General features: G+C 34.7%; 1 pseudogene; it reads left to right on the top strand.

The window, feature by feature from the left end:
• Positions 1 to 2875: 2875 nt before the first annotated feature.
• Positions 2876 to 11583, top strand: LOC109099911 (annotated as a pseudogene).
• The last annotated feature ends 748 nt before the right edge of the window (positions 11584 to 12331 follow it).

Here is a 12331-nt window from a genome sequence, read left to right as displayed (position 1 = left end):
CAGTTTTCATATCTCCTGACCACTAGGTGGCGCTGCGTCGAAACACTGCAGGAAGTCTCAAGTCGTGCTTGTTATAACACACACCAAGTTTGGTCTCAATATGCCCAACCGTTGCGGAATTATAGCCTTACAAGCATTTTTGCGTGCTTTTCGTAGAATTTTTTTGCGTGGTAGTCGAGAACGGTTGAACGAATCAACTTGAATTCCATAACTTTTTGCCAGCATTGTCTGAAGATGATCTGAGCAAATTTTCGTGCAAATCGGACTAACCGTCTAGGACGAGTTCGTAAAAGTAGGTTTTTTCGAACAATTAAAATTAGTGAAAAAAACTAAACCTTGCGATTTTTTGAATTTCGGGCTTAATTCGACTTGGCCTGAGCCAAGGATTCAGAGGAAAAAAGAATTTTCATTTTGTGGCGTACGGTTCAAAAGTTATTAGCATAAAGATATTGAAAATTTGGACAAGTGGTGGCGCTAGAGAGTTGGAGTTAGAGACTCCAAATTTGCTATGGTTAATATTGACACTGTCCTCTATCAATGTGCCAAATTATACAACTTTCCCGCAAGCAGTTCTATGGGCTTGCCATAGACTTGCGGCGGAAGAAGAAGAAGAAAACCACGCTAACGGATACAATAGGTGCCTAAGCACCTTCGGTGCTTGGCCCCTAATAACCACACCATAATAATATAGTAAGTCATTTTTTATTAAAAGGTTATTTATTATAAAAAATAATATATATGCTCAGGTTATATTTAGCTACAGAACCTGATGAACTAAATGAAAACTTTCCTTACTTGACTTTTATCAACTTTCATCACTTGTATCCAAGTCCATCTCAAAGTCACCGTTCCCATTTTGGACGGCACCAGTGATATCATATGCATATGATGAGATGGCCTTTCCTGGATGATGGCATTCTGAAATAGAAAAAAAACTCTGATTATTTTCTATGATAAATAATCTCAATGCAAAGCCATTCCAATCAAACATACACATTTTAAAGAATTCACGCATTCCACAGAATTCACACATTTCAAAGAAATTCACACAATACTGTCCGATAGTTTATTGTGCCCTAAAATGATCATGCTAATAGCACTGATACCTGCACGTTCCAGAACATTATCACCAGTGCCTCATGCAGCAGGCAGATATTTGGGCAAACAAGCAAAGCCCAGAAAAAAACAACAGAACCAGTTAAGGATATTTTATCTTAAGGAACAAAATTTATTCTTCAACTTATTAAACACAAATAATTTAACATTCTTAAGGAACAAAATTTATTCTTCAACTTATTTAATAATCATTAAATATTGATTGAAACTCAAAATGGTAACAAAGAAGACATTTAAAACTTGCGAATGATCAAAAACAGTAGGTTTTTACTAGTATTTTTTCACATGGAATAGGTTAGAAGCACAATTTTGCTACCTCTTTAACCCAATATTGCAAAATTACAACACTGACATAACAAGCTCAAAATCTAAAATGATCAAAGCATTTGACAATAAAAATAATATCTACATGATCTAGACAAATTACTAATCACATTTTTAAGCATTTTACTTACTTGAATGTTGATTTATCCAGTCTAGTAAAACAAGATCATGTGCTTCAAGGGAAGTTTGCAGGTTGTGTGACTTCACGTCCATGTAAATAGACCTGTTTTTAAAATCTTGCATCCAGTTGCATTGTTAGGCTGAACAATAGACCCATTAATTGCATAAATGTGGTCTTAGAGAGAGAGAGAGAGAGAGAGAGAGAGAGAGAGAAAACACGAGCAGGGTTTTTTAGTCAGGCTAAAAAATGATGTTGTAATATTACAACAGTGGGCCTTACAGGGTTAAAGCATTACATTTTCATGTCTATGCCATGTCCTTGTATATCAGATAAAACAGTTCTCTTTTAACACAACTGACAATATAGTAAACATAGTGGTAATTTTTTAATAATTTGGTTTGAGTAAATGTTTTGCCACTTCTGACATGGAAAACTGGCAAATTTATAAGTATTGCAGGTGTTTCTTGTTTTTTTCCCCCTTTCTAATCTTTAACAATTTAATGTTTTTACAGCCTATCAGTATCACTCCATCCTCATAATCTCAGTGTTCATTTAACTGATTGTTCATTTAACGAGTGTTCACCATAGCCTATATATTTCAACATGACCCTCTGACACTCGTGCAGTATCTTTTTATTTCCATCCTGTTAGAATCCTGTTCGTTTGTCATTGCCATTGTGTAAATAATGAAATTTTAATTGCTGTAATAAATTTTTAGTGTCCAACGTATATATTTTTTAGAAGTTTTTTTTTTTTTTTTTTTTTTTTTTTTTTTAATGTTCGGGGTTCAGACACACTTTCTCTGTTTAAATCTAGATTAAAAACACACCTCTTTGGCCAAGCATAAAAATAATACATCTCATAATTTTGGACTGCAGTTATATCTGATCAAATGCGCATTATTATTCTTTAGCTTGGGTTAAACTAATTAATTTTACTTGGCTGGAACAGCAGCTACGCTGATTATGTCTCTATTTGTTTTCACTGTTTTGCCTAGGATTTGACTACGATTTACACAAGCTTCAGTCTGGATCCAGAACACCTGAGAAGAGATGATGCCAGCCCCTCAGAGGACCTCAGATGATGATAACCCAGAGACAACATACAGAACTACCACATTTTGCTAAAAGTTTGATTGCATAATTGCTGTTAACAGTGTTAATCGTCTGTTTGTTTACGTCTTTTATTGATTTTTTTTCCCGAACATTTCTGCCATATGTAGCCTACATAAACTGACAGTCATCACTGATAAGCTACTACTAAATATTGTAGAAACTTAATTTTCTGTAAAGTTGCTTTGCAATGATTTGTATCGTAAAAAGCGCTATACAAATAAACTTGAACTGAATTGAATTGAAAAGTCTGCTACGTCGTTTTACAGACATACCTTTCCAAATTACAACACAAGCTTGTTCAAGTTTATTTGCTACCATATAGCCTTCAATTTTTTCTTTTCTTTTCTTTTAATTGCAGAGTCTAAACGGTCCTGCGTAATAATGAATGATAATAAACATTTTACACACGCAGATTTTCTTTTTCTTCGCTGTAAAACCTAATAATCATAAATCCAGCTCAGAAGCTTTTTCCCCATTTCAATCATGTAGTTTGTTGTCAGCCTCGGGTGCCTTCATGTGAAAGGGAGATGGCACCACAGCGCCATCTACCGGACATGGCGTGTTACTGTAACCACTGCCCTCAGCATACAGGTTTACCTACATGAGCAGAGCTGTTACCTGATTGGCGCGCACAGCCATCGTCTTTGTGTGCATCACTGATGATTATAGATTAGACACATCCAAAACGATAGTACGATTACCTACCGAGTATTTCCCGTTTCATTCTCTCGTCTTCGACCGTCGACAGACTGTGGCGTGAAGAAGCGAACATGACCATAAAGAATGTACGGGACCACGGGCAGCGATACAGACCGCGTATGGCATGCCTGAAGAAGGTGGGTTGAGAGCATCATCCATAGCTCATCACCATCTGTGTTATTTACGTTCTTGCGAACGAGATAAGAATAAAGCTACATTTGATTTCTATAATCTAACAAGTAATCGTTCATGCTTTAAGATCCAGGGATATTGCTGCTTGTCTTGCTGTGTTTTAGCGCAGCAATATAATTAATCCTCATTATCATGTAGTGTTGTGGGCTGTCAATTTCACTTTCAGTGGTGATTCCATCCATTCAGAATATTAAAGCGTCTTGTAGCATATGTGCCAAAAAACAAACAAAAAAACATTATAATAAAAAATTTTGTTACCTGCAACAGAAACAAATTAAATAAAAAGCAAACAAACACATTCATTTTTTTGACAAAAAAAAAACTCAACAAAAAAAATAAATTGCGTTTGTCTTTTTTGTTTTTGTTTTATTTTATTTATTTACATGAGTACATGCATACATACATTTTACATTTTTTTTATTGATTTGACTCTCCATGTAGATTGATTTTGATATTTTTACATCCTAGATTGTTTTCATTTGTTTTCCAGTTACAAAATTTATTTTTATTATTACTTATTGCTGACTCACAAAAATTTGACCCCCCCCCCCCAAAAAAAAATCGAATTAATTTGTACATTATATTATAAATATCCTAAAATTAATTGCTTTATTACAACCACTGAAATGAAAGTGGTGTCAAAATAAAACGTTTCAACCACTTTAAAATTAATTAAAAACTTATAAAAAAAATAGAAATGTAAACTTGTTACAAAATTTAGAAATTAAAGAAATTGTTAGATTTTATATGCATTGTAAACATGTTGTGACATATGAATTAAAACATTTTTAGAGTGTAAGTGTTAATTATTTATCAGCCGCTTACTCTCAGGTAAGGTCAGTGTGTGCTAATGGTATTAGTCTAGCTTTGCCATGAGCCTCTCATATAATGCAGTCCCTATTTTATCACTATGATACTTCAAACTGCATGTTTGAAGTGATCCCCGACAGTGTGATCCACTAGAATATGTTTTATTAGTGCATTGCTTTGCTCTTTGCCAATGCACAGATAGTAATGACCAAATAACTCGGCCAAGAGCTTTCTGTGATCCAAACCAGGGTGCAGCAAGAGTTCACAAACAGTCTTCAAAAGCCAGAGACCCTGACAAAGCAAGAAAAACTTCAAACAGCTGAGTCACAAATCAATCACAGAGCATATTTCAAAGAGGTCAGTCGCAGCCCCTTCAGACCATAAACCAGCAGGGAGAGAGATGTGAGATGTGCACACAGGCTGCCACAAGGTAAAAAAAGAGATGTTTTTATACTGTACATATCCCATTACATGTTAGGTGGAGAACGTGGTGTTGGAGATGCAGGACCCCAAAACTGGAGTGAAATCTCAGACCCAGAGGCTTGTAATCACCACCATCCCACATGCTATAACAGGTGAGATCCTCAGAAATAGCTGCTACTATTACTCAAGAGCCAATCTTTGCAGGTTTCGAGCTGATGGAAACTATGAGATGTAAGACACAGCACTTGTAATTAAAAATAGTAAGCTCACCTACTCATTTGTATTGATTTCTGCAGTTAGATTACTCTTCGGGAGCGCTAGTCATCTGTGCGGTCCATGCATTATGTGGGTCTGAGACTGAAGAATCTATTGCCATGACAACCTCTGAGCAGCTGGTTGCAATGACTGTCTCCTCTAGGCTGCATGGTTTCAGGAAGGAGAGCTCTTGTAATCTCCACTGTTGGTCTTAATGCTGTAATACATGTAACATACAGATTATGAATAACTTAAATTTGTGATTGCTTAAACTTAATTGGAGCCTCTGATTATTCAGAGCGGTTTTGATTTAATTTATATAGTGGAAAGACACCTGAGGTTTTTAGTTAAAAATTCATTGAAGTGATCTGGTTTGCTCCTCAGGCTAGCAGACACTAATGAAGCCCCTCAGATTCACCCCTGCAGAGATCTTCTCATTAGTCTCCTATCACGAGGGCCTCAGCGGGACACACAGTGGTTCACCGAGTCATAGCGCGATACCTATTTTGAGAACGCACCTTTGTTTTGTGTCCAATACTCACTGTTGTTTACACATTAAATCCGCATTATGAATGTCTCATTTAAAAGCCTGCTAAAATAGTAAATCTAAAAATGTATAAATTATATACAAATGATGTACTTTGTTATTATTCTCTGCCTCCATTTTACTTCCAATTAAGAATTTTTCTTTTGCGTAGACTCCTGTCTCCTAAACATGCTTTATTTTTTTAGTTTCGCTAAGTGACACTCAAAGCAGAGAAAATGAGAAAAGCTGTAATAGTTTCTCATTCGGCAACTAGCTGAAATAATTGTTTGATATATTTTATTTCCTAGTTTTATTTTAGTAACACTGAGATACTTGTTTTTATTATTATTATTTTTTTTTTATTTGTATGTTTTTGTCTTTTTTTTCCTCTTAATATGTCTCTATGAAATATGATTTTGATATATTTTATTTCACATTTACTTTATTTCAAGTACCACATCTTCTGGGCAACTACATTGAAATAATTGTTTGATATATTTTATTTCACATTTACTTTATTTCAAGTACCACATTTTCAATGTTTATTTTATTTTATTTATTTTTAATTAATTAATTTATTTATTTTTGACTCCTGGTGGGCACATTCAATCTGAAGAACAACTTTCCCACCCACTGATACAGTCTTTTATTACTCTGAAATGTTTTACTCTAACTATTAACATGTTTATTGTGTACATTGTTCTTTCAGGGGAAGATATATATTCATGCATCGATAACAAATACAAAAAAAAAAGAAACAACTAATAAAACAACCATCCCAATCCAGATCTGTATAAAGTATTACAGATATGCTTTAAGATATTCTTGCTATGCAAATTGATGGTGTGAGATGCTAGACTGTTCATTTGGGTCTCGTTTAAATGCATTAAGTAACGTTCTCACTCTAAATGTTTAGAGGCCCGAGCTATGGGGACCATGATGGTGGCGTTTGGGTACATCTATCCACTACAAGATCATAAGAGACTCATGCTTAAACCAGACACATCCCTGTACCGCTTTCAGGTAACTTTCACAAACAACCACAAAAATATTAAGCAAGACAGCTGTTTTGTTAATAATGAGCACCAAATCAGCATATTAGAATAATTTATGAATGATTATGTGACACTAAAGTTTGGAGTAATGGTTGCCAGAAAATGTAGCTTTGCCTATTACAGAAATGATTAACATTTAAAAATATATTACAGTGGAAATCGGTTGTGATATTACTTATTTTACTGTTATTGATCAAATAAATGCAGCCTTGGTGAGCATACAGGAGAGGAGTTCTTCCTTCCATATGCTTTGTATTAATCTTTTCCCTTCCTACTTCTACCCATTTCTTCTTCCAGACCCCATATTTTTGGCCTGCGCAGCAGTGGCCGGTGGAAGACACAGACTATGGTGTGTAATCATCTTTCATTTTTCATGCATGCTGATAGGTTGTCATAGCAATACTTCACAGTGAGGTTCTTCATTATTCTTCAAACAGCTGTCTGAGATAAAGAATGTGATGAATTGCATTCATGTTGAGTTATATCACATCTTTAAATTGGCTTTTACTGGCAAAGTCAGATGTTTATATGTGTATTTCCAGCAATTTATTTGGCAAAGAGAAATATACGCAAGAAAGGGATGTTGGAGCTGTATGAACAGGTAATTGAACATCTTATCCTTCATTGTCTTAATACTCGTGCATTTAATATATATTAATTTCTCTGAAATCCTATGTTGTAATGCAGAGGAAGAGGAAGTCACTATAATAAATTGCATGATAAATTACAAAACTAGATATAAAATTAGTATGTTTCTTTACTCAAAAACACAACAACAACAAATACAAAAATAACAATCACAATTTTAATTTAAATCATAAAAAAGACAAAAAAACATTACACACACTTCAAATATACTTTAAATATTACAGAATATTTATGATTTATAATGGCTTAATCAATCCATTTGTACACAAGTTAGTGAATGTTTCTCTTGCTCAGGCATACACTGCAATACACTGTAATATTTCATTTGACAGCTTTTAACTTTGATTACTGTGTGTGTATTCGTTGTTGCATTGCTCCAACAACCTAATACAACACCACATTTATTTCCATCAAGAGTTGCATTAGGTTTTGGCCAAAATCAATTTGGGATAGTCAAACCCTTCTTTAATGCCGACTCCATCACATCTCAAAGACTTTCAGAAGGGTTAAGGACACAACTCTGTGGTGACCAGTTCATGTGTGAAAATGATTTCTCATGCTCTCTGAATCATTCTTCCACATTTTGAGCCCAATGAATCTGGTCATTGTCATCCTAGTCACCCTATCAAACTTTTCATATATCAAAATCTTTATCAAAAAATTTTATTTGCATCAATTAGAGTTCAAAGAATTGTTGCCGAAAATATATTAATCACTGCAAAAATAATCCAATCCTTGACCCTTCAGTATTTGCTTATTTAAATCCAAACAACAACTTTTTGGCCAGGCAGTGTGTATTTTATTTATATAGCTATTTGTTTCAGCATATACAGTGGTGGCCAAAATTATTAGAACCCTTGGCAAATTTAAGAGGTTTCACTTGTTTTTGTTGAATTGGCCATTACAATACCCATAAATCAAACTATTGCCAGAACTACCTGTAGCTTAAGGAATCTGGTGGAACATTGAAAATGATGGACTGGCCCCCTCAAAGTCCGTACGTCAACCCCACCGAGCAAATTTGGGTTGAGTTGGAAAATAAACTGGACATATCTGTTATACATTCAAAGGAAAGTCTTTGGCTTGAGTTGCAGAAGGCATGGATAACATTAGTGATGAAGTTCTCAGTAAACACAATGACACAAAGACACAGAAATTCCTGCATAAAATTGAAACACAAAATTTAAATACCAAATTTTAAAGTTAAATTATACGATTCACTTCATCTGATATTTGTTGTGCTCAGAGCAACCATCTGCATGTTTCATGAACATTATAAAATGAAATCATGTTTTGGAAGCAATCAGATCTGTCAGATGTTCTAATCATTTTGGCCACCACTGTAAAAGACACATTGCTTTTGTGTAGGGCGGGTAAGGAGAGGAAGAAGCCAGACCGAGTGGTTTTTGACTGTCAGGAACGGGCCTACTGGGTTGTACATCGGCCACCGGTGAGTTACCTTTAGACTAAGTATATAAGGTCAATTAAAGTGACATATTTCCTTGCAAAGTGATTTAAAGATGTTAAAGTACAATTGTGCTATTTCCATTCAACAGCCAGGAACAGTTAGTGCCATGGACTATGGACACGACAGGATGGTCGACCCTAATATGGAGGAGGTAAAGGTATGTGTGAAAAATGATCGTAACTTCTAAAGAGAAAAAATAAAATATTTTGACATTCAAGATGACAACCAGGCCTTCAAAATACAGTATAGCAGCTCTGATGAAGAATCTTGTATTGAGACACGGGGCTGTATATCTAACATTAACAGATACTGCTGCTGAGATTATGTTGGTGGTGAGAGCCTGTTGTGCTGGGCTTATCAAGGATATTTCTAGTATGTCAGCTTATATCCAATAGGATTTAAATGATCATAATCTGACTGCATGCCACTGCAAAGGCTTGATTGTATTCAATAAAATAGCTTTGTCTTACATCCTTTCTCTCTTTCTTTCCAACAGATTCCTGAACTTATCTATTGAGACACATGACGAGAAACAGCAGATGACTACAAAATGAAAGCACACACTTGAAATTGGATGGATTCTATTTAATAGAAATATGAGTGCATGCTTTTTAAAATGACATTGCAAGTCCACAAAGAGACCATGTTCACTCTCTCTTCAGACTCTCAACCCAAACATGCTCAAATATCAATCTTTTGCTTTCAACAATGTCCTTTAGTATCCTTTAGGAAGAGTCACTACTTCCTTTCTTTGCACTTAAACCGTTTCTAAAATTGTTTTACAGAAAAAAACACCTGACTACTACAGAAGAATTGTAAGTGCCAAAGAACTTTAACTAGCACAGATATTCAGATGCAAAAAGCAATGATCAATTTTTTTTTTGACCAATGAATCGTGTTTTCTTGCAGATTATGTTCACTCAGCAGTGTATCATGAGACCAAGGGTGAAGTCGTCTGTGTCAATTGGAGCGTATGTTACTGTGATATAACTTATGTTATGGGTAGAATCCTGTATATTAAATATTTTTTAAAAATATTATATTAAAATATTTGAATATACAATTATATTACACGTATACGTCTTGTAATAATATTTTCATAATATTATTTTTAATTTTATTGTAATTTTTTGCAGACTTGTTAAATACACAACAACATACAAAGAGCATGACCCATTTCTCCACGCCTGCCTCCCAAGCAACCCCTGGTTAACAGATGATGTTACATATTGGACCCTCAACATGCCAAAGTGAGCCAGATAAAAAAAATATTTTATTGTTTTTCTCTTAATTAAACATTTGATTAAATACTGTGCATTTGGTTCATACAGTGTTGAGATCCCTACTAAAATGAGGGTGGAGCGCTGGACTTTTAGCTTTGGAGAACTGCTTATGGACCCTCGGGGAAGGGCCGATTTCCGCCTTTTCCTTAAAAAAGAGTTCAGTGGTATGCATTTTTCTAAACTTGCTCCACTGGATGCTAACATTTTAACAATGTTGGCATTAGACTTATTAGGTGACTTGTTGGTTTAGGTCTACCCTATTTGTAAAACTGCAATTTAATTGTTGATGTGCATATACAAAACTGCAATGATTATTATTTATTAAAGGAGACTGTGACTATAATCTGATTACTGAATAGGTGAGAATCTTGCCTTCTGGGAGGCGTGTGAGGATCTGAAATGGGGCGCTGCTGAGACAATGAAAGAAAAAGCTCAGCAAATATATAAGTAAGGAACACATTTTCACACCCTTATTATTATAATAATAAAACAAACTAATCACTAATAAATAAACAATAAATAAAAAATATTTGATTAGGACCTTTTTGGCCCGTGGAGCTCCACGTTGGATCAACATTGATGGCAAAACAATGGACATAACAGTGAAGGGTTTGGCACATCCTCATCGTTATGTACTGGATGCTGCCCAGACTCACATTTACATGCTCATGAAAAAGGTCTCTGATCTCATGTAAGACTTTGCATCTCAAATGCCTTGTGTCATTTACAAACTTGAATTTTTGAATTTTGGCTATGATCTGTCATTGGACTCATTCGGGCGATATCTCAAGTCCCCAGTCTTCAAGGAAACTCAAAAGAAGGCCATTGCTCCTGAACCACAGAGATTCACGTGAGATGCACCTTTCTGTTAGTTCCAATATATATTAAAAGACTGTTTTATAATGCATAAGTGACATTAAAAATGTTCTTTACTCTTTTCAAATGTCTCCCAGTGAGACGCAGTTGGAGCAGAATGCCAAGAGAAGGCGGCCGAGCCTGAGTCCCATCATCCTCAGACAGCAGGAGGAAGAACAGAAGGCCAAACTTGCAGCAAGTGGGCCGGTGGACATCACACAGGTCATGAGCAAACTGGAAAGGAAACAGAAAAACTGAACCTAGAGACCTAGAACACGAAGAATAGATATAAGCAAATATTTATAATAAACGAAAAGGAAAACCACCTTTCTGGTCAAAGCAATAAACAGATTTGCATGCTAATTTATTTATATAGAGAACATGTTGCTGTGTTTATAATATTACACAGATAATTCTAGTTTTTTGAAAGTTTGCTTGATCCGTTTAGCCTTTTTAATAGGCCATTATGTAATTCTTTCACAGTTTTGTCATTCACAATCATTTTTAATCTTTGTCATGTTTATGTTTTGTCAAATGTCATAAATCAACTTCATACATCTCCTTTTCATTCCATACAACCAAAAATGATCAGATGTTGTCCTCCTCATTACTACAGTTTGTTTTTTTCTCATGCTTGTTTCATTTACAAGTTTGCTGTAAATCGTGAATTTATTAAAATACATACTAAAACCATTTATGCCATCTGTTGTCACATCATTTGTCTTTGTCATCTGTGATTGTTGTTGAGTGAAATGTATATATGTATCTCATCAGTTTGTGCATAGGCTTGTCTTAAATAACTTTGACCTCATGTCATTAACTGAGAGGAAATTAACATTCTATTCTGTCATCATTTACTCCTGCATGTATTGTGAAACTTGCAATGACTTGCTTTATTTCATAAGCACAAGAGTGGTCCAGACTGTTTTTTTCTATACAGTGAAAGTGAATGGTGACCTTGGCTGGCAAGCAAGACTTTCAAGACAACAGTGTGCATGAGTCACTGCATCTGCTTTTATGATGCTTTAATAAAGCTTGACAGCCACTTTCACTATATCAAAGAAAAAAGCAGCGTAAATAACCTTTCCTGTAGTGTACAACAGAAGAAATTGGTTTAGAACCCCTTAAAATAATAATAATAAAATAAATATGTTGCTGAAAATTACTATCCTGAAAGTAGATTTATGAAATTGCCAAATTAGGTGAGCCGAGAGTTTAAAATAATTTTATAGCTTGATTCTAGCAAGTGAAGTCAAAAATATATTTTTAATTTATTTAATCATGAATAATAGGATATGTAAGATACAGTAATATTTAGAAATATTTACAATGCAACAACGAATACACACACAGTAATCAAAGTTAAAAGCTGTCAAATGAAATATTACAGTGTATTGCAGTGTATGCCTGAGCAAGAGAAACATTCACTAACTTGTGTACA

This window comes from Cyprinus carpio, chromosome B12, assembly GCF_018340385.1.
Source record: "Cyprinus carpio isolate SPL01 chromosome B12, ASM1834038v1, whole genome shotgun sequence".
Taxonomy (NCBI): Eukaryota; Metazoa; Chordata; class Actinopteri; order Cypriniformes; family Cyprinidae; genus Cyprinus; species Cyprinus carpio.
This window is presented reverse-complemented; position numbering and strand designations above follow the sequence as displayed.